Source organism: Numida meleagris, chromosome 1, assembly GCF_002078875.1.
Source record: "Numida meleagris isolate 19003 breed g44 Domestic line chromosome 1, NumMel1.0, whole genome shotgun sequence".
Classification (NCBI taxonomy): Eukaryota; Metazoa; Chordata; class Aves; order Galliformes; family Numididae; genus Numida; species Numida meleagris.
This window is the reverse complement of record NC_034409.1, coordinates 121,732,831-121,758,741: the sequence shown is the minus strand read 5'-3', so window position 1 is coordinate 121,758,741 and position 25,911 is coordinate 121,732,831. Positions and strand designations below refer to the sequence as shown.

The following is a 25,911-nucleotide window of genomic DNA, read 5'->3' as shown; positions in this document are numbered from 1 at the left end:
GCCTGCCTGACCCAGATCTGAGCACCCAAGTGCCACACTGGCTCAAAGCGCAACTGTGACTAACAATATAGTTAACCACAACTTCTACTTATTTTATTTCTAAATAGATGCATCTGTATGTGAAAATGCTTATTATCATCTAAGGTTTCACACTGTATTAAAAGAATTAAAATTAATCAGTACACATCTGCCGATTAAGTTTACAAGAAAGCTGCACCACTAAACTGGAGAGCAAGCTGCTTAAGGATCCATAGGATGCATCACAGTGATAAACCAGCAAAGTGGCTTGCTTGATCACAAACTACTTTGCTGTTATTGAAGAACATTTTCTTCAGATTGTTCCAGTTCAAGAATGAGTTCACTTAAAGGCTGAGGAACAGAATGGAAGGAAGATTACTGTTTTTTCCTCCAGATCTACCAAAACTTGGTAGAAGAGGCTGATACCTCACAGCTTTAAAATCCAAAAGAAATGGCAACGAAGAACAGTCCAGTCAGATACCTCCATGGTCCTACCTAAAGACAACTTTCAGGATTTCTCACAAATTGATGATTCCCTGAGTTGCAGATACAAAACACAGCTTGCTTTTTTAAGCATCCAGCTTACAGAACATAGACCAAACACACAGCAGCACGTTCCGCAGTTGAATTTCATCTGAAAGAAATTCAGTTCGTGTGTTCCATAACTGCTCCAGGATGCAAACTGAAGCTCAACAAGTGCAGATGATCACAGTTCTTTCCAAACGTACAGTCCTGATCCTAATTACGATGCAGATTTTAATGCATAGTGTTAACTGGTTGTCTGATAATTCCCTTAGTTTAAAGAGCAAAACGTGGTTTCACTCGCTTTTAAGAGCTTCTCATAAATGTAAGGCAGTGTTATTAAGCAACTTAGTAACGCTGATGGGAACTCTGCCTCTTTAACTGAATTCCAGAAAGACATCACCACAAGTGAAATATGACGACGTGCTAAATAAATACATAACTCATCATTTCTAGCAAAGAGTCTGTGTACAGTGTGTCAGGCTGAATAGCAAAAGTAGTACCAAATTAAGGAAAAAATTATACCGCCATTGACACTCAACACAAGAAATAGCTATCAATCAATACCAATTGATCTTGCAACAATACTATAAAATATTATCCGAAGCAATTAGTAAGCAAGGAACTTGATTAAGTACAGGTTTAAAAATCAGTGATTAAAATAACTTTAGCTAATTACTCCAACCTAAGAACCCAAACATGGATTTAAAAGGCTGCTGACAAAAATATAACTGAAGATCCAGACAAGGAGCAGGCAAGTGGCAATAACTCAGCTATAGGCAGTAAATGACATCCCTAGAATCACAGAATCACCAAGGTTGGAAAAGACCTCCAAGATCATCCAGTCCAACTGTCCATCTGCCACCAATGTTTCCCCACTAAACCATGTCCCTCAGTACTACATCTAAATGTTTCTTGGACACCTCCAGAAAGGTGACTCCAGAGCGAGGTGACTCAGGTGAAGAGGTGACTCAGCCACCTCCTTGGGCAGCCCATTCCAGTACCTTGAACATTACCCTGAAATGAACAAAAAAAAAAACAAGATGCCAAAGCATCCAAGCACAAATCACAAATGAATGCATTAGTTCTTTCTAGTTTACTGCAATTTACTCTTTTGGAAATGTTGGCTGCTATTCACACCTTTGTGTATATGTATATAAATTATATAGGTTTGGTAGTTTTCACAGCAACCTCTTTTTTTGTCTTTTCCATGGCTAAAGGGCATTTTGCTTGTCTGAATACCCAGAGCACATGCCTGCAACTACATTAATTCTAGCAATGTGATGAAGCAAAGTTTGGATGTTTACCTACTTACTATAGACAAAAAAAATCATTTGCCGAGAGCCCTCAAAGACAGCAGCTAGATTTCTTCTGCTGGTCTGTTCCTTACTCTCAAAGGCTGTTTCAGTGCAGGGTTATATCACCCTACAGAAGTGAAACCCCTTTTGGGGAGTCATGAGTGAAAGCATTTTCACAGAGACAGCCAAGGCTCCAAAAGCCACCTGGGGACCCCTGGAAGACTGCAGATGGAGAAGAGCAAGTACACCTCACTCAGCATTGTAATTAGTCAGGCAAGCACAAGGCATTTTGAGTCATCTCACTGGAGTGGAAACAAGATATGGAAGACATGAGAACCCATGTTTATGCAGATTCTGCTGAAGAAAGTGGAATTTCAGTCATTCCATTTGCAATTTGCCTTTAACAAAGCCAAACAAAACAACAACAGACTGCAGTAACTTCACATTTCCACACATGTACAAAAATGGAACAAAAGTAATTATTTTTTGACCATTCTCAGAATTTTAACATACCGATGAACCAGATAAAACAAAAAAGGAGAAAAAACACAGAAGCCTTCTCTTTCATTTGGCACTTGGCAACTGCAATCCTAAATAATAAGCCACTTTATGAGAACACAAAGTTTGTGAACATTGTACTTACAGCTAAAACTTTTGATGATAAATTTGCTTGTATAACTGACTCTAAAGTCAAGCAGGAAGCAGTCATTCATTTCCCCAGATTTCTGTGGCACAACGCACTACACGTTTTTTTGTAACTCTAAACATAAGAATGTTCCTCCTGGAACAGATACGCAATCACATGCCAAAATGAAATGCACCTGTGAAAGTCATATGGAAACCAGTTATATGGTACTTTCTTCCTAGTAAGCAGAAGCGCCTTAAGGATTTAAAAGATAGAACTAACCTAAACATTCAGTTAAATGAGCTCCATAGACTGGAGATCATTTAGCTGAAGATTTAGATTAATGGAGCTCCTCTGCATCCTTGGGTCCCACTGATTCTTTTCCCTACCCAGTAATTCGCACCAAATCTGTTCTTCCCATTCCCTTCCCTCTCCACTTTTACGTGAAGGGAAAGCAGCTCCACTGTGTTCGCATTGCCTGGGGGGGCTCCACAGCACACCCCTGTCCATAAGTTGTATTAAGATGCACCATGCACACATTGAGGTTCACTGGTCAGTATTTGTAGAAGAGCAGATGGTGGCCAAAGCTCTTTTTCCATACACTAGAACAGCACTGGAAAGAAAGATCTGAAGCTAATTTACTAAACACAAGTTTAAAGAGGACTTTGGAGGAAAATATTATGAATGTTATGCTCTAGAGCTTCCTCAGATGTGAGGCCAATAATGGATCTTTATTTTTGTTATGTTTTCACACGTAGCATTATGCCTGCCAAAGCCAAATGCGAGAAACATTCTGTCCTTCATTTGGAACATACACAAATTATCCGTGCACAAAACAACATTGGCACATATGAAAAAATATATTCACAATGTTATATCGGGGTAGTTGTTTTAAATCTTATCTTTTCACATGAATAACTATTTCAGATGTCAGCATCAAATTTACAGCAAAACATCAAAATGGAGTGACGTCCTTCAATTCAAGGGACACTTCAAACTGTACATTCACACACATCAGATTATACAGCATCAAAATAAAGGCACCAAATTTAGAGATAAAATCTTTTGCGAATTAGTACTACTCTACACATTCTCACGTCACTGATATATTCTGTCATTCAGATACAATAAAATTGATGCTTTTAAAGCCAGTTTTATCTGGTTTTTACTCTTCTCCTGAAGAAGTTAACACTATAATATTACTTTTATACACAAAGTAGTTCACATCCTCTTGAACGCACCTTCTAACATGGAGCGCACAACTTGTGGGCATCTAAGCAAAGAAGTTCCATACCCCACACAAAAATTATCAGAAATAATTTTTCTTGAATACTGTAACTGCATTCATCTGTTAATTCATCACATGAAAATAGCATTATAGATATACAGTAATCATACACACTCTTCATTTCTTTCTCATTCAGAGTATTGGATTAAGTTTGTGGGTGAGTTTGAGTTTCTGGGTGTCCCCTCCCTGGATGGGTACAAGCCCAGGCTGGATGGGGCTTTGAGCAACCTGGTCTAGAGGGAGGTGTCCCTGCCTATAGCAGGGGGTTGGAACTAGATGATCTTAAAGGTCCCTTCCAACCCAAACCATTCTGTGATTCAATGATTAAGTTGCAGAATGAACACACTTCCTAAATAAGAGTTCTCTCCTCTCTCATAAAATGAACTAATGTTTCTGTCAGGATCTGCCTATGCCACTGAGTGTTCAGCCATCTGAAGAACAAAGAAGAACAATGAAGTGAAAGATGTCTTGTAATTAAAGACTGTGCACATAGGAAGTCTGGAAGGAGGCAGAGTGTGTCTTACATACAAGGTTACCAGGAGAATCACACAGGGACAAACTGGAGATAGGCAAGGAATTGTGTACAGAAGTAAAACATAGCACTGATTGATGGGACAGCTTAGAAAAATACACCAACAAAATATTTCCAGAAAGATTTTTAAAGAAATATAGTAAATATGAAACAGTGTCAAGTGAAAACAAGTCAGGTCCTTATCTCGCTGCCACAGTTGACATTGTATTGCAGCTTCCCAGCAGGTGTTCGTGTTAGATTAGGCATAGCAAGATCTAATAAATACAGTCCTCCCTACTACGGGAAGGCAAATTAACTGTAAAAACAAACCTCAATCACAGACAGAAATAAATATAACTGAGTGGAGACCTCAGCAAAGTCCTGACTGACAGCATTGCACTATGTGCTTTTTTTAATATTAGTTTTCATTTTATTAAAATAAACACATGCATTAAAATTGAACCATGCATTGTGATTCCTACCGATGAAAAATTATATTGCTTCAGTCCCAAGATAGGAACCAGGGTACCTTTATTATTTCAGTATAAAAGACAGTCTTTCCTTCAGAACCAACTCTAATTTTGAGGCTGACTTGCTTGTGGACCTTTTCCCATCAGGAAGAACAGGGTGTTTACACATCTGTTGAAACACTATACCCTTTGCAAAGAAATATTCAATTGATTCCATAAGATGTTGAGACATGTTTTAAACAAGACTATCGCTGATAAAGAAACCATGCCAATTAATATTGACGCGCTGCTTGATGGAGCTTCATGTTAGTCAGTCATACCAATCTCTAGGTTTTGTTTTTTTAAACAAAAAACAAACAGCAGAACTTACTACAAATGTTTCTGATTTTCAAGTTGGAAATATTTCTCCTACAGAACTGTCTGCATTTGTGCAAAACTATCAAAGCATGGCACTTTAAAGTTTAGCACAGTCTTGTAAGGCACCATAAATATTAATTAATTCCACATGCAATCAGTTCTCTCCCACCATATCACAGAATTGTAGGAGTTGGAAGGGACCTCTACAAATCGAGTCCAACCCCCAAACAAGAAGACTGGGAGCCTTCTTCCCAGTTTCAGAAATCAACAGGAAGTTGCCTCTTAAGGAGAGCCAAATGTATTCCTTTCCAATTGAAATTCTTGTTTTTTTTTTTTTCCCCAAGTAGAGACTCAATTTAGATGAAATCCATCTTTTTGTTAATTCTAAGATTCAGCTTGATTAACTGCCATGTAATGTGAAGAAATCCCTTTAAACCTTATAGATTAAATATTCACTGAGTAATGCCACTCTTCCTATTCCATGTACAGGATCCCACATATCTGAGAGAAGGGGAGTGTGTGGGTTGCAAAGAATTTGCTTTGATGGAAGGACAGCCACGCTGTGCAGAGCCACAAGCAGCCAGTTGTGCCAGCAGGGCCACCAGCAAGCTGCAGTACTGGAAAGATTCCTGTGTACTTCCTCCCAACATAATGAGTTCCAAGCTAGCACAGAAGGCATGAATGCACATGCCGCTTGGTCCCACATGAAGTGCTTGTTCAAGTGAAGGTAAATCATTAGATCCCTGCTAGTAATGGCTAACTACCAGGGCAAGGCCTGCTGAAAAGCCACCGCTGCAGGCTGAGCCCCAAATGAGAAGCGGCTGGTCTGCTCTCAGCTGCTCACACAGACTCAACCAAGACACAGAAATAACCATTTTCCAGGGCAAAAGATACAAAGCAATTCATCTTCTCAAGTGACAAGGTCACCAATAATTCAAGTCACCATCCTGAACTTGCATTCCCAAGGAAGATATTTGGCCTGCTACACTAAGAATAGGTCTTATGCTTCTGGTGTTTTCATTGCATTTTTTTCCTCACTTTTTTCCAGTACTGAGAAGTGGCAGCTGCACAACCAATTTTTACTGAAAAAAAGATCTGCCTTCCATCAAAGCATATTCTCAGAGAAAAAATGCTTGGATTGGGAAGGACAACACGGTTGTGAAAGGCAGCAGGATCAGGATCAATAACTGCCTAATGCAGTCTTGGCTGTAACATCCATAACATCCAGCAGCGTGCTTATCAGAAGCTATTAACTGCTGTACAAGATGGAAACTTGACAGTCCATCTCCAAACAGGTATGGAACTGAGAACATAAAGACACCCATCCAAAACAAAGTATCACACTCCTGGGAGCCCCCCTCCTCTTCCTCAGGGGCCAGGTGCTGAAGAAGATTACAGCCATGCTCTGGCCTGTGTCCCTAGGGCAGGAACAGGCCTGCAGGTGACAGAGCTCTCCAGAGCTCTGTGACAGAAGACTAGCTTGCTCCTCTCACAGGGGAATTAAAAAAAAAAAAAAGTGATTTAGAGGTTTACAGTTACCACAGCTGACACAGCCTGGCTGGCAGAGTAACAGGTCAGAAGTAGTAAAGGAGTGGTAACAAACTGGTGAGAAACCCAGGTGTGCCTGTTTGACAGCACCAGAGGAGGCTCAGCACAGCTGCTACACATAAATAGGTGGCAGCCACCCTACCTTACCTCACCTGCACCTTTGTTAGAGCACAGACTCCCAAACTCAGTGTTCTCAGACAGCATTGCAGAGCTAGGTTTCAAGGCAAACATATGTAAACACCTGTTAGGTGAGCATTAATGATTCACAGCAAAATGCCAGCTCTTCATTAAGACATTCAGTGTGTAAAGAAAACATTGCAAAAGGTACTTAGAATAAGCTGAATAACTTTCAGACAAAAGGAATTACTACACCTGTTTATCCTTTTGCTGCTCTTAAAAGAAGTGTTGCTGCTGTCTAGAGTTTCACCTTCTGTACATATCGCCTTCTTCCTTTCTGACAGTGACATCTCTGTCTCTGCCAGCTGAGAACACCACAGATGGCACATGTTACCTGCAAGAGCAGTGTGTCTTCCTGCCTGCTGCCGTGAAGGAACCTGCCTGGCACGTCCTGGGGAGGAGACTTCAGCTGCTCCAGGCGAGGGGCTGTGGGAGAGCCAGCCACATTTCCAGCTGGGACACCATGGCCCACAGTGCATCCAGACATACTCTCCAGCGCACATGGAAAATCCCACATCTCTGCTGGCAGTGGGGCACAGGAAGATGGCAGAGGTCAGCATAAACAGTATTCTGCCAGCGTGCTGCCCCTGGCTGGGAGTTAGAATAAGATATGCTTATACACAAATCCCCAACATACTGTCTTTCAAATAGAAAACCCAGCTAGAAGTCTCATGCAGACTCCTATCTTCTCAATGGCTGTGGCATTCTCTTTTGTTATCTTTCCAATGCAATGCTGCTGTACCTACACCCATACAGAATGCTCTGTAAAGACTGCTTGGCTTCAACAATGTCACCCTTTTCTATGTAGCTTTCCATTGAATCTCAGGCTGGTATTACATCAAACATATCCCCTCCCCAACTAGTCCCATCCTCCCTATCTTTTTCAGTTACTGCCTACATTCATTCCACCACGTTAAGTCTCCATTACCCAGTTTTGTGTTCTGGGAACTTCACTTCTTCTGTCATATTTTGAAGAAATTCCCCTTAACATCTGTATAACCAACCCATTTTTTCCCCATGACTTAAGACTCTGAAATACTCGCTAAAGGCAAAACATTCATTTTCTGAGGCCACTAAGTATCACAAAAAAAAAGCGTGCACTTCCTGGTTTGACTATATCTGTCTGTTGTCTCTAAAATTCCTGCACTCCGTAAGGATTTTCGTACTGTCAGATGCTTATTCCTTCCCCTCAACCTGCTACAGTCAGGGAGCAAAAAAACAGATACTCTTATCACTCAGCTTTACCTTCTCATCTCTAATTTGGGCATAATCCCAGTTTAAATCAGTTACCTAACAGCTAAATATAACTTCTGCAGGCTGGGCTGTTTCCAGAAATAACTAACTGCATCCTCTCTCCCATCAGGGAAACACTCAGCAGCTCAACCAACCTTTTCTGTCCCACTGTCCTGCTTAGCGGTGTCTTGTGGCACAGAGACCCAGCCCTCACCCAGGCACATCTGTGCTCCTGCAGGGATTAGACATCAAATCCCACAGGCCTGCTTGCTGTCCTGATTTTTTAAGCTTTGTCCCTTCCCAAAGCCTAGGGAGCTCTTAAAGAGTGAGAAATCACAGCCCCCCTGCTGCTCTGCTGCTCTTCAGGGAAAAGAGAAAGTATCTAAGCCAGGCATACTGTAAATAAAGCACATAAGCTTACAGAGGTAGATGTATCCCCAATTCATAACACCAGGGAAGAAGAAGGAAAAAGACAAAAGTTTTATTAGTCCCTGCAGTAAGATCTGTAGCTGCTCCTTTTCTATGCTGGAAAAATTCAGTTCTACCTCAATGGTCATGAGCACAGCCTCAGTTCTTTTCTTCAAATATTCCCTAAAAAGCTGGGAAGAACAAAAGCAAAACCAGAAACAGTATTTCCAGAGTTGTCCTAATACAAAACATGGAGAAAAAAATTCCTTTCAAATTCAGCATGTTATATCCATCTCTACACATTAATGTTGTGCCAGTTGAATAAAGAAGGCATAAATCACCCATCCCTCCAGTTCTCTGCAGAAGGGAGGTGACCTCCAACTATTTGATCTCACAGCTGTTTGCAGGCCACCTTACTTGGGAAGCTCCTCAGGAAGTGGTGTCTGGGGGCACCTCACGCCATCTGAATTGTTTGGTGTGGTCACCGGTGCAGTACCATACACCACTGTACAGTTCCTGTTCTGGAATACAAAGCAACATTCCACCGAGTCACCACACTGAGAATTCAAACATGTCTGAGAAGCTCAGCTGTGCCCACTGCAGATTCTACCCACCCTGCTTTGGAGTACCTCATTCTCAGGAAGCCATCTTTTGAAGCAAAGAGATGGTTCCTGGCAGAAGAAAGAAAGAGATGCATAATAAAATGTTGGTTTATTTCTGAGAGTTGTACATCGTGTGTTCCCAAGCTCTTCCCCATTCTCGCATCAGCTACGTGCGATCCAGCTGCAGTTCACAATTTCCCTCCTTGGGTTCAACTCCAATCTTCATCATGGCTTGTAAACCAAATGAGGACACTTCACCACTGCACAAAATAATCACTGCTAACAAGACAAGCCACAGCAACACAAACCACTTATCCCACAACATACACTGTTTGAGCCCAAGCACAGTACATAACACAACAGCTCCTCAGCTACATGTCCACCCATGCTCAGCATCCACAACATCTTTTAGCCATCCCAGCTCTTCCTTCCCAAATCTTTCCTCTCCTTCCCAGCAGTGTTTCTCAGTTTCTCTGCTTACAAAGGTTGGGCTATATAATAACAAAAATAATAATAATAATAATAATAATCTCTGGACTTGATGGGAAGTCCCATTACATTCCCCACAACCTGCTTGTTCTGTGCCCTTGACAGGGCTCAGCAATTACTTCTGCTGCATTGCCCTCAGTCCTGGAGGAAGATCTCTTCTCTTGCTCCCCTGGCACTTTATCACTGGCTCCAAGAAAAACACCAGCCAGACTCCTCCTCACTTTTCTGCTATGTCTCCCCTAGTCTTGGATTTTCTCTCAAGAGGGATCAGCAAGAATGCCTCTCTGTAGCATCCTCTGCTTTCAGTCTTCTACACAAATCTTTCACACTCTCCTTGTGAGCATCACAACTAATTCATCCCTTCTGGCTTTGTTTTTATTTGCCCCGGATGCTGCCAACCATATTGCTCCTTTTCCCACAGCTTCCAGTCCATCTGTTTGAGTTAGATCCAGAACAAGAGGAGCTCCTATTTTCCTACAAATATTTTGGTCCTATTTTAACTAAAATGCCCAGACACTAGCACAGCAATATGGTTATTAAGTGACCCAGAAGAGCGTATTCCATGAAAACAGTAAGGAATCCAAGAATATATAATTCACTGCAGCAACCTCATTCTTTTCAATTGCAATTCAAGTGATATCTTAAGACTGATACCTTCAGCCCAAAAAAAGGCATACAACTAAGTCTCACACTAAATGCCAGAAGATAGGAAGGAAGAAATAGTATAGCAAAATGTAAGGATAAAAAGCACCTACAGTAAAAACATCTCAACCACTTAGGAGCTCAAGATTCACTTTCCCCAGTGACTCAGAAGCTCCTGAAACTCTCACTTACACAGACAATGGTGAGACCCACTTAGAGTGTGCAAGGCAGCATGGCATCCCACCAGGACAAACATGGGAGCACCAAACACTCATCTCCCATCCTTGAGAGTCAGGCTACATGGCAGGCACAGCCATGATTCACAGAGAACCCCACAGACCACCTGGGCCCAGTGAAATGCATAACAGGATAGGGAGGTGCAGGCTTGCAGCAGTCTGAGCTCTGCTCTTCCCAGCTATAGTAGCACATCCATGGTGAAACTGTTTGCCAGCCTGAACATCATTAGCTACTTAGTTCATATGCTGTGTCATTCTTCTCCCCATCTTTATTTCAGCCACACAGACAAAAAACACAGTCCTCATTTTTTTCCTTCCACTTTCTTGCCCATTCAAGGGAAAGAAGCATTCACAGAAACCAGAAAGAGTTACAACTCCCAACCATCGAGGATATAGGCAGGATCCTTCTCACAACCTGCTTTCATACTCAATTTCAGAAGTCTCACAAAGCCTCCACCAGCTCAACCCAGGCTTACCAAAATCATTCTCCACGAATGAGAAGATGCAGGAGAGCAGGTGTAGACTGTCATGTTCCAGAAGCTCAGAAAAACACACCTCTGCATTGCAAACAGCAGCACATTGTCCCCAGTACTCCTTTTAAGTAGCACCATGAAAGCGTTTAGTTGAGCAAACCAATTTGGTACCAGCCTTTTCCAGGCTACACAGCCCCAACTGCCTACTCAAGTTTAGTTTAGCTTTAGCTGATCCCAGTTACATAACTGTGCCCTTAAGCTCCTTGGCCGTTAGGTCAGGATCAGGTTCAGCTGCTGCTGTGTAAGACAATATAGGCGAGGCATAAGACTCCTCCTACCACACCTAATTTCCTGTGAATCCAATGAAATCCCCAGCTCAAAGCTTAGCATTAGCAGGGTATTTCCTTTCCCTTCTTGTGTGCTTCTCTAGTTTTTTTCCTTCTTCTGCTGATTCTCTCCCAGAAGTTTTTGTAATGCATTCAGGAGTATGACAAAAATGAAAGCTAGAATACTTAAATTGATATGGATGAGACTGTACCATAATTTTACTAAATGCATTTAACTGAAATGTTTTAGGCAGCACATCATCCGGCATGTCGTGAGCATGTTCAGCTAGCATGAAGTGGGGTAGGATAAAACAATGGTACTTTGCCAGGATTCAAGATGTTTAAAACCAAAGTGAAATAACCCACAAAAGCAGACAGAGCTTACTTTCAGAATAGGTGGCACATTGTCCTGCCATTACACACCTCACAAGCCCTAGGCTCCTTAATGCTGGTATATGCGGGGAAGCTTGGTTAAATGGGCTGGCAGCAAACCTACCCAGCAAGTCACCCCTAAAGCTTCACTGCCAATTGCAATGGTACCAAATCCCTGCTGAAGTTCTGCTGTGGCACTATCAAAATACATCAGCAAAATGCTTGCATTTAAGAAGAGTTTTTTGCCATATTTTTTTCCTGGTGCATCAGGTGCTTTGTCTCAGTGGCCCTCCACTTGTCCCCCTATGTCAGCACCTCCATCATACAGTGGAGCCCAAACCCAGCCCTCCACTCCAGATGTGGACTCACAAGGCCAATTCACTTCTCTCAATCAGGTAGTTATCTTTTTGTTCCCACAGCCCAATCTGCAGGGCTCTTGCTTGCCTCATCACATACCCTCTGCCGCTCACTAACTTACCTAGTTGGTTTCCATCTGATCCATGTTTTGCTACATAGTTTATACCAACAAAGAAATGTATGCTTATCTGTTATATTCACTCTGTATCTGTTGAGGACAGGTTTATGGAACAAAAAGTCTTTATCTGAGCCCTGAGACTGGAAATAGAGGAAAGAAGGAAGAAGCCTACATTGTGTATGGTGTACAAAAAATTTTTCAAATATGCAATGTATAAGCATAAATTTTACTAATTATTCTATTTAAAGTTGCTTTAAAACAAAGTCAGCACAGGCTGACTGCTAACTACATCCCATTCCTTTCAGGAATACAGAAGTAAGGCACGTTATTCCTGAAAAAAAAAAAAAAAAAAAGAAAATTCAAAGCTTCTAATTGTGTTTACTTAAGTAATTTGTTGCCTAATTCTCCCAGTTGGCTATGGTTTGCTACCTGCTTCCTGGAGCAGTCCACTTTGCATATAGTTTGCAAATAAGCAGTCTCTCTCTGAAGATATAAGCCATACGCCCATGTGTGCTGCTACAAGAGCTGTCATTAGACACATGAGCACGTGCTTGAGGAACAGTAGTGAAGCAGTGAACAAAAGGAACACCATATTTTGTCCACAGGAATGTTATGAAATAGCCACAAGAAAACTCAAGCATATTGTTCACATTTAGGATGGAATAGATAGGGTCTAATTTTGGACCGTGAAAATGTAATCTATCCCAATCTCTCTTTTCCCCCTCCCTACCCCTTTCAACTAACAGCCTCTGCCCTGTCATCCCCATTCAATTAACAGACAGCCATAGCTGCCTTCCAAACAGGATGTTACAACAATCTGGCCTTCCTATACACATATATACTTACAAAAGGAATGGTAGTAATGAAATCTAGATCAAATTATTGTTCAGCATCATTTCAAAATCAAGAGCAGGGAAACGAGAAGGGGAGGGGTTCTCCATGATTTAAAAAGGAACAAATTCAATATGTATGATTAGCACAACAAAATTTGATAAGTTGCAGCATTCTTTAGCATCCAATTTTCCCATTTCACACAAGTGTCAACTTTTTCCCGAGCTCAGTGTCACTGTATATAAAAACAGCTGCGTCTCTGCTAAAAAGAGAAGATGGTGAGACCTCTTGGACAACTTGCCCAGAGACTCAATTGTGCCTAAACTCTTATGGGAATACAATTCAGAAAGGTTTATTCAATAAATTAAAAGTAATACCTCCTACGGGAAGCAAAAGCCATAACAGAATGAAATACATTTCCTGTAGGAGGAATATTTTTAGACCTTTAGAGAGAGGCAAATGAAAGCTGAACAAAATACTGCCAACTGGTTTCTCACCAAATTACTCTCAGTAGGGTGCAACTCAACTGAAATTACCCTTTAGAGAAAAAAAAAGACTGTGCTCAAAATTGATATTGCCATAATACAATGGTGGAAGAAAAGCAAACAAAACCTGAAAATAGCAAGGTTATTAGTCTTCTTATAAAGTCAGTTATAGATGATCAGTGGAGGTACAGTCGCATCATTGAAAATCAAATCCAGGGAGCCAGTCCTTTAGAGAAGGATGATACTATGCAAAAGTAATCTTAATCACACCATAAAAAACGAGTTCATGTATTTGCGCAGCAGGCATTCCCAACTTATTCAGTACAGTATGAATCTTTCATTTGTTAGCAAAGTCTGTATCATACTTTGCACTTTGCCGAAAACCATTTTGTCAATTTATGAGACAAATCACTTATGAGAACATAAAGACTCATTAACTTGACTTGGCCAGTCCAAAAAACACCTGGAGCTACAGTAAAGCAGGTTTTAATACAGACTTCTGGTGATGAAAACAAACAAAAAAACAGATTATCTTCCCTTTTATTGTTTGGCATGGACATTAATCTGAAAATATATGCAACAAGGACAATGGGAAATGGATAAAAGGTACGGCCAATCTGAACAGGTCAGAGTGCATGGAACAATAAATCATAAATGAGCAGGAAAAAAGGAGGCAAGCAAAATCTACCCAAGTCCCATCAAGTTGCTCAGTGCTCACAACACAATGAGAGGTTCTGCATGGGACTGAGCACTATTGCACATCCTTGCTAAGAACAATGCTCATAAATCTCATTTTGACCTTAAACTGCCCAAAACCCCTCATAGAGGAATACCATAAACCTTTGCTTTGAGAAAATACAGAGAGAGCAGCAGCAACTGAGGAGATCCAGAAAATCCAGTTCTGGTCTCATGCCTTGGAAAGTTGGTGCAAGCTGTTCCCATTGCCAGGACTGTGAAGGTGATGACCCAGGGATGACAGCTTCAGAGTGGGTAACTGGTGTTTGAATTTATGGGCCAATGACACAGCACCTGGCATGCATAGCTCCAAAAGTGAGAACAGGTAGTACCCAACATCTGATTCCAGCATGATGATGTGGTGAGCATCAAGCACTGGAAGTTCATCAGATCCTCCAAAACACTCTTAACCCTCCCAGGGATTTAATATCACCGTGCTGATAGCTGGTGTGGAACAGATAAGGAAACTTAAACAACCAGTCTGTAAATACCTTGGAAAAACTGAAATTTGATCAAAAAGCCTGGATATACATCTCCATAGATACATATTATTCCTGGAGGATAAGAATAAATAAAAATAATAGAAAACGTTTTGAACAGGCACCACTTAAAAACATGCACTAAAGAATAAACAGGAAATTTTAAAGAGAAGTGAACTTAGTAAAATACCTATGACTGTGTGATAACTGGAGCCTTTAATCCCTATCTGATATTCTGTTTCTATTAGTAGCATGCACTCCTCTGAAGTAAGGCACACACTTGAGTACTCTGTTAAGACTGCAGTCAGAGTGCTTAAGACTTTGCAAAATTGGACAATGAATCTCAAGATCAACTTCCAGTGAGGTCTGAATCTTGCCCTTAACTCCTTGTTGCTCCCTTTTAGTTTTCCAAAAGTAGATGGAGTATTTGGCTTCTTCTTCCACCACCCAGATACCCAGTTCAGTCAAAAAACTGAGGAATCCAGGATGTTCGACATATACAGTTTAGAACAGCTTAATTCCAGTGATCCTCATGTTCCCAAACACTCTCATGCTCTCACAACAAAGCCAGAAAATGAAATAGGAGCACCTTCATATTTAATATGACAGTATTGATGTTACAGTTTTAATTTTCACTACCTTTTCATATTAACACATCCATTCTGCAGCTCTGATACTGATACAATCTAGTTTCTGCCTCACCAGAAGGAGTATTCAGCCCTTCTTGCTCAGAACTCCCTGCTGGTTTTCATCACCATACTCACATCTGGAAGGACAAAACCACGTGCTTGACACCGCCATGCTTAAACGACCACGACTCAGAAGAGTGAAGGGTGATCACTGCAAAGCTCTCTACCTGCAGCTGTCCCAGCTGCAGCGCCCGTCATACAGGACAGCCTGCACAGCTCCGTGTGCATCAGCTCCATCATGAAGTCAAGGCAGCGGCCTGGGTCTTGGTATTTTAGAAGTTGCTCAAGATTACTTTTCAGACTAATTTCTATTATTTCCACAAGTTCCTTTCCCATTACTCAAGCAACGCACATGCGGTGACAGTTCTGTCTGTCCTAGCTGTCAGTTCCCACATTCTCACCAAATGTCCTCAGACGTAATTTAGTCAGGAATGGAAAGAGTACATTTGCCAACTCAGAAATGTTGAATATATTTAGTTACTTCTCATGGCATTCCTCTTCGTACAAGACCCACAATACGTCTGCCCGCCAAATTTGGCAGCTGTAAAACTCCAACAACACTGAACATGATGGACTTAGGCTGGAATTAATCTGTTGCATCTAGTGGTTTAGGGTGTCTTATGGAAGAAAGCAAAGCAAATAGTTCAGTGGTAAATATCAGCAGATGAAGACTTTTACTTTAAGAAACAAAAACCCTCCAACTGACTAAACAGCCAATCCTCAAAGGGAAAAATGCAGGTTACCAATTTCGGGGGTGGAGAAGTGTCCAGTACTTCACATGTTTGACAGAAGACCAATAAAACAAGGTGTCAAAATCCCTTTAAACCCACCAGATTCCCATTTCGCTCCCTGAGTGGTTAATGAAGGCTCCACACAGGGATTAGTTCGAACCTCTCTTCCGTCCATATAGAAAAACACCTGGATTAGGTCTGAAGGTGCTTAAGGCTAAGTACATGCAATTGACACTGAGCTCTCCTTTAACCAGCTCCATATCGCCCCAGAGATTATTATGGCAAACAGATCAGCTAGTGCTGGTAGCAGTTTAATTCATTCCGTGTGATTTCTCTCCAAGGACAAATATTCCCGCAGATGGGGAAGCAATTCCAGAGCATCTCACCATAGCAAGCCACAAAACACACACAGGGAAATGCAGAAACAATAAAGTAAAGAACACAAGGCCAACAGCACGCTAAAGATAAAACCTGGATAGACTATGGCAACCGAAGACCAGTAAATATGAGTTGTCACAAAAGACTAAAGGCTGAGGAGGTGTTCCATTAAAATAATTCTCTATATATTGTTAAATTAATGAACGGCAGACTGCCTTCCTTCTCTGTTTCCTGTATGCAGCCCACACATTTCAGAACAGATACCAAACATTGCTTGTGAGTCAAAGAAAAGACAAAGAGGAGCCCTCTTTCCTCTAAAAGCACCACAAAGGTGACTGCGATCGGTCCTTTCTTTCTGAAAAACAACTTGCCCCACTAAGTTCAAAGAAAAAATCCATTTGAAGCACACAGAGATATATACTCATGTGAGAACGCAGCCTCTCAGTTCGTCTGCTTGAGAAGTAAGCTCAAAATTGTTTGAAGAATTTTGATTTGCAATTCTTATGTGAAATTTTTTGTGCATGTCCTTCCACCAGCACAGTTTTGAAGCAAATGCTGGATGTGTAAAAGTGGAAAGGAGCAAGGGAAAAGAGCTGAGTGAGCCACTCATGGTGACATGGAAAACAATGATGCTCACGGGGAAATTTTGGCAAGTGAGGAGATATGGAAAGAGGGAGTCTGAGACGGCCTTCCCAATGGATTTAAAATTTCATTCTGAAAATAATGAGTGGATTTAAGGGAGCCGACCTCCCAAAATGCCTATTAGCATCCACTACCATGCTTTTAAATTACCATGCCATAAGACTTGACCAGAAGTTAGTACATAACTCAGTCAAACTTGTGCTGTTGTTCTGACTTGGCAGGCAGGCAGCTCTGATCCCTGCCATCGGCCAGGAGACAGCGGGGGCTCCCCTGCTCAGCAAGACACTGCTGAGATACATTCATATCATTAGCCATATTAGCTATACACACGCTGTTGGTTTCCATTCCTGTCCTCAGGATAGAAAAATAGGCAGAAGGCTGAACGTGTATGAGCCTCCACGCAGAGCTACTGCTAGTGAGCTCCACTGGGCTTCTCACCTGGGGAGCGCTGTGAAACACCTCATCCTCCGCTTGTACAATGCTGCATGCATGGCTAAGCATCCATATGTGATTACATGATGGCAGAAGCAAGGCCCTAAGGTAACTGTCCATATTTTTATCTCATTTTTCCATGATATCTAGTCTGCTTAAACAGTTGCTTAACCTTATAAAACATTTAATGAATGAAAACATAATAACCATAATAGATTTAGTTTTGTAAGCAAAAGAAGAAATTTTCCTTAAAGAAAAAGTCTTAAAAGTACAGCTGAAATCTGATGGGAAATGAGGATAAATGCTTTTCCCCCCCATTAAAAATTCCCTGCAACTTTGCCCTACAATTTACCACAACCACTGGTAACTGTCATCTCAGAGTCCAACAGAACCAGGAACAGGAGGCATTGCTTTGCTGCAGCAAGGGTGAAGCCCCGCCAATAGAGAACCATTAGTTCCTAAAAGCTGCACAACTCCTTTTCAATGAAGACCAAAGAGGAGTAATTGGCTAAATCCTTTAAGAACAATGCTATTTTATGGCAAAACCAGAAAATGCCCAGCATTGGGATACATGCCTACAACGAGAGGGGAGAGAGCAATCAAAAATGTTTTGGTGAAATCTCTTTTTAACATACAAATTGAAGTCATTTATACCTGTTATCACTGAGAGTTACAGCTTAGTTAATATTTGCGTAACAACTCGAAAGTTGAAACCCTATGCCCGACAGGTACCAGGTCCTGCAAGGACACAGCTGTGACAGTGACAGCAGTAACACTGCAGTGACGGTGGCTGTGGTGACACTGCTGCTTTGCCTAGGGCCCGCAGACAGGTCACAAACATTGGCACTCACCGCTCCTTGCAGCACTCAGCTCAAAGCCTCTCTCTTGCAGCAGAATTCTGTGCATTTTTCTTCTAACTTAGAGCTGATCAGTTTTTTAAACTGCACGTACACAGAGCTATCAGTTACTGCAAACATCTCGCCTTGGCAGTATAAAGGATGCTTTCAAAATATAAGACCACACTCTATTAGTGTAAACTTCCACTTGTTGCTGGATGAAGGATACTCAGCCAGGTTCAAGGAAACACCTTCCCATGCAGATGCAGCTACAAATCACGTTGTGATTAAACAAAGTCAGGCTGGAATCACTAAGGTTGGAAAAGATCACTAAGATCATCCAGTCCAACCATCAACCCATCACACCATGCCCACCAACCACGTCCCTCACTGCCACATCCACACGGTTTTTGAACACCTCCAGGGACAGTGACTCCTCCACTTCCCTGAGCAGCCTGTGCCACTGCCTCACTGCTCTTTCTGAGAAGAAATTTTTCCTAATATCCAACCTGAGCCTCCTCTGGCACAACTTGAGGCTATTCCCTCTCATCCTATCTCTTTTAGCTGGGAGAAGAGACCGAGGTACAACCTCCTTTCAGATTGGCACACGACATCTTCGCGTGGAAACAGTGAATAGTGACCTGCTCACACCCAGAGACCTGAGATTGTGTTCAAAGCCTTGGATTCAGGAAATTCCACACAGGAAAGCTCATGCTGTTGACACTTCTTGATGTCCCTTGCCCAGCCGTATAGGGTATGTGGGCATCTCACCCTCGCAAGCACCTCACGCCATCACCCACTGCTCACCAGGGGCTTTGTGTCACTGACAAAACCCCATAACCCCTCTCTCCGAAATGGCGAATTTTTAGCTCTTTTACGATTCAAACATCACCATGAAACTGGACTAACTGAGCACTGGTTATTACTAATACATCTGCCTGCCATGGAAATAAATGGGAAAGCCACCTTCCAACCACAACCCAAGCCACCACCGAGCGGTCAGCTGGGAACCCGCAATGCCCCTCACGGGAAGGAGCACTTCTGCAGCCAGCAGCGCTCGCAGCCTGCTCGCAAAGCAAAGCTATCAAGGAGCAGCGCTGCGTTCCTTGAATGTATTTGTGCCCGTGGCACCGTGTCGGCAGCCCAGCGCTGAAGTCACCCAAGTGCAAGGAGTCAATATTTGCATTGCTCGGTTGGGTTCGTCTTGAAATACGATCGCTCCTCGCGTGGTTCTGACACGCGTGCGGCATCCAATAAAGCTGAGCTCGATGGGTGCGCATTCAAAGGAATTCCTCTATCTTTTCGGGAGCCCTCGCGCATCCCCGTTTAGGAGGTGCGAAGCGGGGACGGGACCGCACGAAGCTCACGGAGGGCGCTTCAAAGACGCCGTTCGCCGCTGCCACCCCGAAGGCGCCGCGGACTCGCGCGGGGCGGACGCGCGTGGGGCGGGCGGGCGGGGGTCGCGGCGGGGCGGGCCTACCTCGGACTTGCGCACGACGTAGGCGGCGGGGCGCGAGCCGGGCGGCGAGGGCTGCCCCTTGCGCTGCTGCAGCCAGCGGCGGGGCGACGAGAAGATGCTGTTGGCGGCGGCGGGGCCGCTGAGCGCCGAGGCCGAGGGCGCGCGCGGCAGGAAGGGCGGCTCGCGGCCGGGGCTGCGCTTGCCGCGGGGGCTGCCGCCGTCGAAGAGCGCGCTGCCCGGCGGCGAGCGCTCCAGCGGGGAGCTGGGCGTGGAGGCGGAGGAGCCGCGGGGAGCGCGGGGCTCCCCCGAGGGGCTGCCGGCGGCCCTCGCCCGCGGCGCCCGGCCCGCGCCCTCGCCCTCCTCCCGGCCGCCGCCGATGATGGCGGGGTCGAGGCTCCGCGTCTGGCGGAGCCTCCGCTTCGAGAGGCTCTTGGCGGCGGCGGGGGCGGCGGCGGCCGGGGAGGAGCAGGAGAAGACGCTGCTCAGCAGGCTCTGCGCCGACATCGCGGCGGCCGCTGCCCCGGACGCGGCGAGGGCGGACGGGGGTCCCGGGAGCCCCGGGCCGGGGCTCAGCCCCCGGCGGCGCGGTCCGACGGCGGCAACGGGGCGTTCATGGCGACGGCGTCCGCGCCGGGGCTGCTCCGGGGCTGCCGCCGCAGCCGCGGTCCCTTTGCTGGGAGAGGAGGGAGGGAAAAAAAAAAAAGTTACGAGAGAAAAGGGGTGGGAAGGAGGCAGCCTCGGAGCTTTTATCTCAGCCCGCCGCTGCCCGCCAGAGTCACTCCCCCCGCGGCCGCGACGCGCTCAGGACCGCTCGCCGCCTCCCGGATCCCGCCCGGCGCGGGGTCCGTCCCGGGGCGCCCACGTCGGGGCGGTGGCTCCCGGGCTGCCCCCCGCCTCAGCGCTCCCCTCGTGCGTCGGCGTTCCGGGAGGGAGCGCTCCCGAGAGAGCCCCGTAGGGCGCCGCGGAGAGCCGGAGCCCCCGGCAGCGGTGCGCGGGTGCTCTCGGTGTGCGCCTGAAGGGCTGCCGGTCCACCGTGGGTCCCGACACGCAGAGACACTCAGGCCCACGTCTCCCATCCTGTGCCACATTGCTCTCATTTATCTGACCCCTACAAGCACCTGCTTGATTACACACTGCGCCGTGTCCGTCTGACAGCCCGCGCAGAGCAACACAGTGGACATGTGGACGTTAGTGCCTCGGCAGCGTGGATAACCCCAACTCTGTGACCCGTCTGCCGGAGAGGTCACAGCAGCAGTGAAAAGGGCCGGGATCGATGAGGCTAAGCCTCCTCAGGACAAATAAACCTGCCTGATCCTCTGTAGAGACTTTCCCTGCTCTCTCTCCAAGCATAGAGAAGGAAACGTTTGACGGGAGAAAGGAAGAAACTTAGAGAGCCAAAAATGTGAGGAAACACTGCAAACAAAGGCTGTCAGCTCCCACCACACCTGCAATGCAGGAAGTGGTGCCTGGGCCGCAGGATCTGACTCTGGCCCCCTTGCTGGAAGCCGTAGCAACAGGAGACTTAAGCATCCTTCCTTCCATTCACCTGAGAAACCACCATCTCCACAGTCCCCACAAAATTATCACAGAGAACCCCCTGAAAATCAGACTAGCTAGCTTGAAAAAAATCCCTTGAGCACAACTCAAGTTACTTCCCCCTTCGGTCTCCTTCAACCCCAGGACAGGGCTGGGGTGTCCTGCCGGGCATCCCGAAGCTGAGCGGGCAGGGCTCGGTGGCAGCAACTCCTGCTTTCATCGACAGAGGGAGCAGATCGCTCTTCCCTTCGTGCTTTTATTTCAAGTTCAGCAGCAGCAGAAGCGTGCTGGCCCATCCACCTTCAAAGGGAAGCGTCCTGGTTGTATTGATGTTTCCAAATGTGGTTTTTTTGTTTTTTTTTTTTTTCTGAAAATGAACTTTCCCCCCTTATTTTAATATACTGATCTAATGCTTAATTCCAAACTCTGTCCTCCACAGCTAAGGTTGAGCTGTTTTTGCTTAAAGCTTCATTTTGCCTCCTCATTAATACCTTCATTAAGGTCTCATGCTTGAAAATAAAAAGAAGGTCTGAAGCATGCAGCAAAGATCCAAGCTTATTTCTGTGATCCTGTGCCGGTGCTAGTAATGTGGACAAGAAAGACTCATCTACAATACAGCTGTACAGAAATTGGGCTCCAAGTGTTTCCTTTTCTCCTCTACAAATGTATCATTATAACACCATTGGAACATTGTATCTCTCAATGATATTTGAAAAGTCATGGCGGTCAAGTGAAGTCCCTGACCACTGGAAAAAAGGCAATATTGTACCCATTTTTAAGAAGAGTAGAAAGGTCAACCCAGGGACCTGTTAGCCTCATCTCTATGCTGGGGAAGATCTTGGAACAGATCCTCCTGGAAGCTCTGCCCTGGGCAGCCTGTTCCATGCCCACCGCCCTCTGGTGCAGACCCTTTCCCTAACCCCCAGCTGCCCCTCCCCTGACACAGCTCCATGCTGTTCCCTTGGGGCCTGTCGCTGTCACAGAGAGCAGAGCTCAGCGCTGCCCCTCCACTCCCTGTGAGGAGCTGCAGCCGCCATGAGGCCTCCCCTCAGCTCCTCTGCTCTGTGCTGAGCAAACCCAGGGGCCTCAGCCACCCCTCATACATCTTACCCTCCAGGCCCTACACCAGCTTCATAGCTGTCCTTTGGATGCCCTCTAATAGTTTCATGTCCTTCATACACTGTGGCACCCAAACCTGCACCCAGTGCAGGAGGTGAGGCCTCACAGAGCAGAGCAGAGGGGAGAACCCCTCCTCTCACCCAGCAGTGATGGGCCTGGTGCACCCCAGGGTAGGGTTGGCCCTTTGGGCTGCCGGGCACACTGCTGCCTCAGGTTCCACTTGTCATCTCCAGAACACTTTCCATGAAGATGCTCTCCAGCTTCTTGTCCCCCAATCTGTATGTATAACCAGAGTTGCCCCTTCCCAGGTGCAGAATCCAGCACTTGTTCTACTCCATGTAATTGGTGGTTGCCTAGTCCTCTTATTTGTCAAGATCTTTCTGCAAGGCTTCTCTGCTTCAAGGGAGTCATCAGCTCCTCTCAATTTAGTGTCATCCACAAACCTACTTAGTATGCATTCAAGCCTTGAGTTCAGATCATTTATAAAAAAAAACTGAAAAGAATTGGTCCTGAAATGCATGCCTAGGGAACCCCAATAATGACCAGCCGCCAGCATGATGTAACCCCATTTACTACAACCCTTGGAGCCCAACCCATCAGGGAATTGCTCACCCATCACATTACGTTTTTTTCCAGAAGGATATTGTGAGAAATAGTATTGAAATCTTTGCTAAAGTCCAAAAAGATTACATTAACTGCCTTCCCTTGGTCAACTAGATGGGTGACCTTGTCATAAAAGGAGATTAAATTGGTCAAACAGGACCTTCCTCTCATGAATCCGTGCTTACTGTAACCAATGACTGCACTGTCATTCAGATGTTTTTCAGTAACTCCCAGAACAATTTTCTCTGTAATTTTTCCAGGTACTGAATTGAGACTGGCAGGCCTGTAATTACCAGGGTCTTCTTTCTTACCTTTCTTGGAAATGGAGACATTTGTCAGCCTCCAGCCAACAGGGACTTCTCCAGATTCCCAAGACCATTGAAAAATAAATGAGGTCTGTGTCATGATGACTTCAGTCAGGAACCGTCTGGAATACTATATCTAGTTTGAGTGGTCCCAATACGAGGAACACTGATAAACTTCAGCAAATCCTGTGGAGGGCCATCAGGACAGCTGGGAGGTGGAACCCTTGAGATGCTAGGAAAGCTGGGCTTGTTCAGCCTGGGGAAGGGGAACCTGACAGCAGCCTTTCAGTATCTACAAGGGGGTTATAGAAAAAGTGGAACTAGGCTCTGTACTGCAATGTAGAGAGAGTGAATGACAGACAGCAGTCATAAATTGGAAAAGGACCAAATCTATGGAAAAAAAAAAATCACTGAGGGTTATTAAGCACTGGTTGCCTTGACAAATCTTCAGCTCTTTGAAAGCTTCTCTACTTTTCATGTGAAGACAGAAGAGCTATGTTATTTACAGAACTTTTGTCTATATGACCATGTAATTGATCTACAGGCACTTGAGCACAATGTTCAAAGCTACTCCTCCAAGAGGAGAGCACTACAAAAGTGTCTGCAGAAGCAGATGAAGAGCAGGTGCATAATTTAAGAACGCAGAAGAAGCCAGCACTCTGTCTACAGCTTTGTCCCTCACAGTGTTTGACTTCTACAAGGACAGCGACCAAGGATTGCAATGGCATTGTCCCATTTCTGTAGAGGCCACTGTTTTGCCAGTGACCCTGGCGAGATGTGTATGACTGTGCCATGCCAAAAAGAAAAGCAATTTGACATGCCTAGAATGAAAACAGCCTGTGTTTTCCCAAAAAGTCATCATGTTCCTCTGTTTCTTACCTGGCATAGGACTCTGCAGGTCTGCCACTGAGACATCTTCAATACCTCTCAGAGGAGTGAGTAAATGAGAGGAACAATCCCACAGGCGCTGAGGTCAGTGCAGCAGGAGGGCAGGAGGTGCTCCAGGCTGGAGCAGCAGCTCCCTGCAGCCCAGCAGAGGCCCGTGGATGAGCAAGCTGTCCCCCTGCAGCCCACGGGCACTGTGCGGAGCAGATCTCCCTGTGTGGCCACAGAGGAGCCCACAGGACAGCAGCGGCTGAGGCCTGGAGGAGGCACAGCCCATGGGTACCCACCCCCGCAAGAGCAGCCCAGGCTGGAGCTGCAGCCCATGGAGAGGGGCAGCAGTGAGGCAGGAGGGCTGGGGGAGTTGCTGCCTGTGGAAAGCCCATGGGAATCAGTTCAGGAAGGACAGCGTTGTGGGAGGGACTCACGTGGAGCAGGGGCTGAGAGCAGCCGTGGAGGAATGGCAGAGATTGAGTGTTATGGACTGAGCAAAGCCTCTATTCCCTGTTCCCCTGTGCTTCTCAGGGGGAGGAGATAGAGGAGAGTAGAAGGGGGGGGTTGGGGTGGCGGGAGGGAGGATGGTTTGCTTTTAGTTCTCACCATCCTACTGTGTTAATAACTGGCAGTAAGTTAAATCAATCTTCCCCATGCAAAGTCTGCTTTGCCCATGACGGTAATCAGTGGTAATCAATCTCCCAGTCCATGTCTCAACACATATATTTTTGCATTTTATTTCTGTCCCGTTAAAGTTGTTGAACTGTTGAGCAGTTACTATAGTGTAACAATGAGGGCTGCTCCAAAAGTAATGCCTTTTCTTTTATGATGCTGGCCCACAACATCAGAGGTGGATATTGATGGTGTGTAGAGGCTGACCCTTCACACCAATATCCCATTACATTTTGTTGCTATGTGATAGATGGGCAACAGAGGGGCAGTCTGACACGGAAGTGCAGATGAATCATCAAATGATAGAATGGGTTAGGTTGGAGCGGACCTTGAGTTCTAGTTCCAGCCTCCCTGCTGCGGGCAGGTTTGCCAACCACTAGATCAGCAAAAGTGTGGAATTGAATTCTTCCATGCAGAAAAAATGGTACCCAGTGACATACACTGACACTTGCTGAACATCTGTGGAGACCAAACATTGGATGTGAGCACAGTGAGGGGTGGGTAGTGTATTTCAGCAGTGGCAGCAGTGAGTCAGCTCCAGTAGCGCAGGTTGTTATGAGCGTGGTATGCATGCTCTCGTTCATCGCAGGCGAAAAAGCATAGCTAATGGTGGTGACTGCATTGAAAAATAGTGTTTTGTAGCTGAGAATTTGCTCTATCAAATAGTGTTATTGTGCTCTTTGAATTGGTTGCGGTTTCCATGGAAAGAAATAAGAGGCATTACTTTCAACGTGTCCTACGTACTATCTGGGCAATTACATACTTCATGACTTTTCCGTGATTTTCCATGCGCCCATCACCTAAATGCCGCATAGCATAAACTCATTACAAATCCCTAGGACAAGGGCACTCGCAGTATGTCCCAGACGGCCGTAACGCCTCCGGACCCGTTTGACGGGGCTCTGGCTGCCGATGCCAACAGGCGAGCTACACCGGAGCAGCCGGGCCGGGTAAGGCCGCATTGCGGCCGGCAGCGCAGGCCGGAGCCCACGCCGGGCGGGCGGGAGGCGCGGGCCGCACCGCGAGGAGCCCC

The 25,911-nt window shown here is 45.2% G+C and overlaps 1 protein-coding gene across 1 annotated transcript in view; it reads right to left on the bottom strand.

Moving 5' to 3' along the window:
* ARHGAP6 (Rho GTPase activating protein 6) overlaps nt 1–19,907 on the bottom strand; it is a 304,111-nt gene extending 284,204 nt beyond the window's left edge. The window contains exon 1 of the mRNA XM_021410633.1: nt 19,789–19,907. The gene's annotated coding sequence lies outside the window, so the exon portion shown is untranslated. The remainder of the gene's footprint in view (nt 1–19,788) is intronic.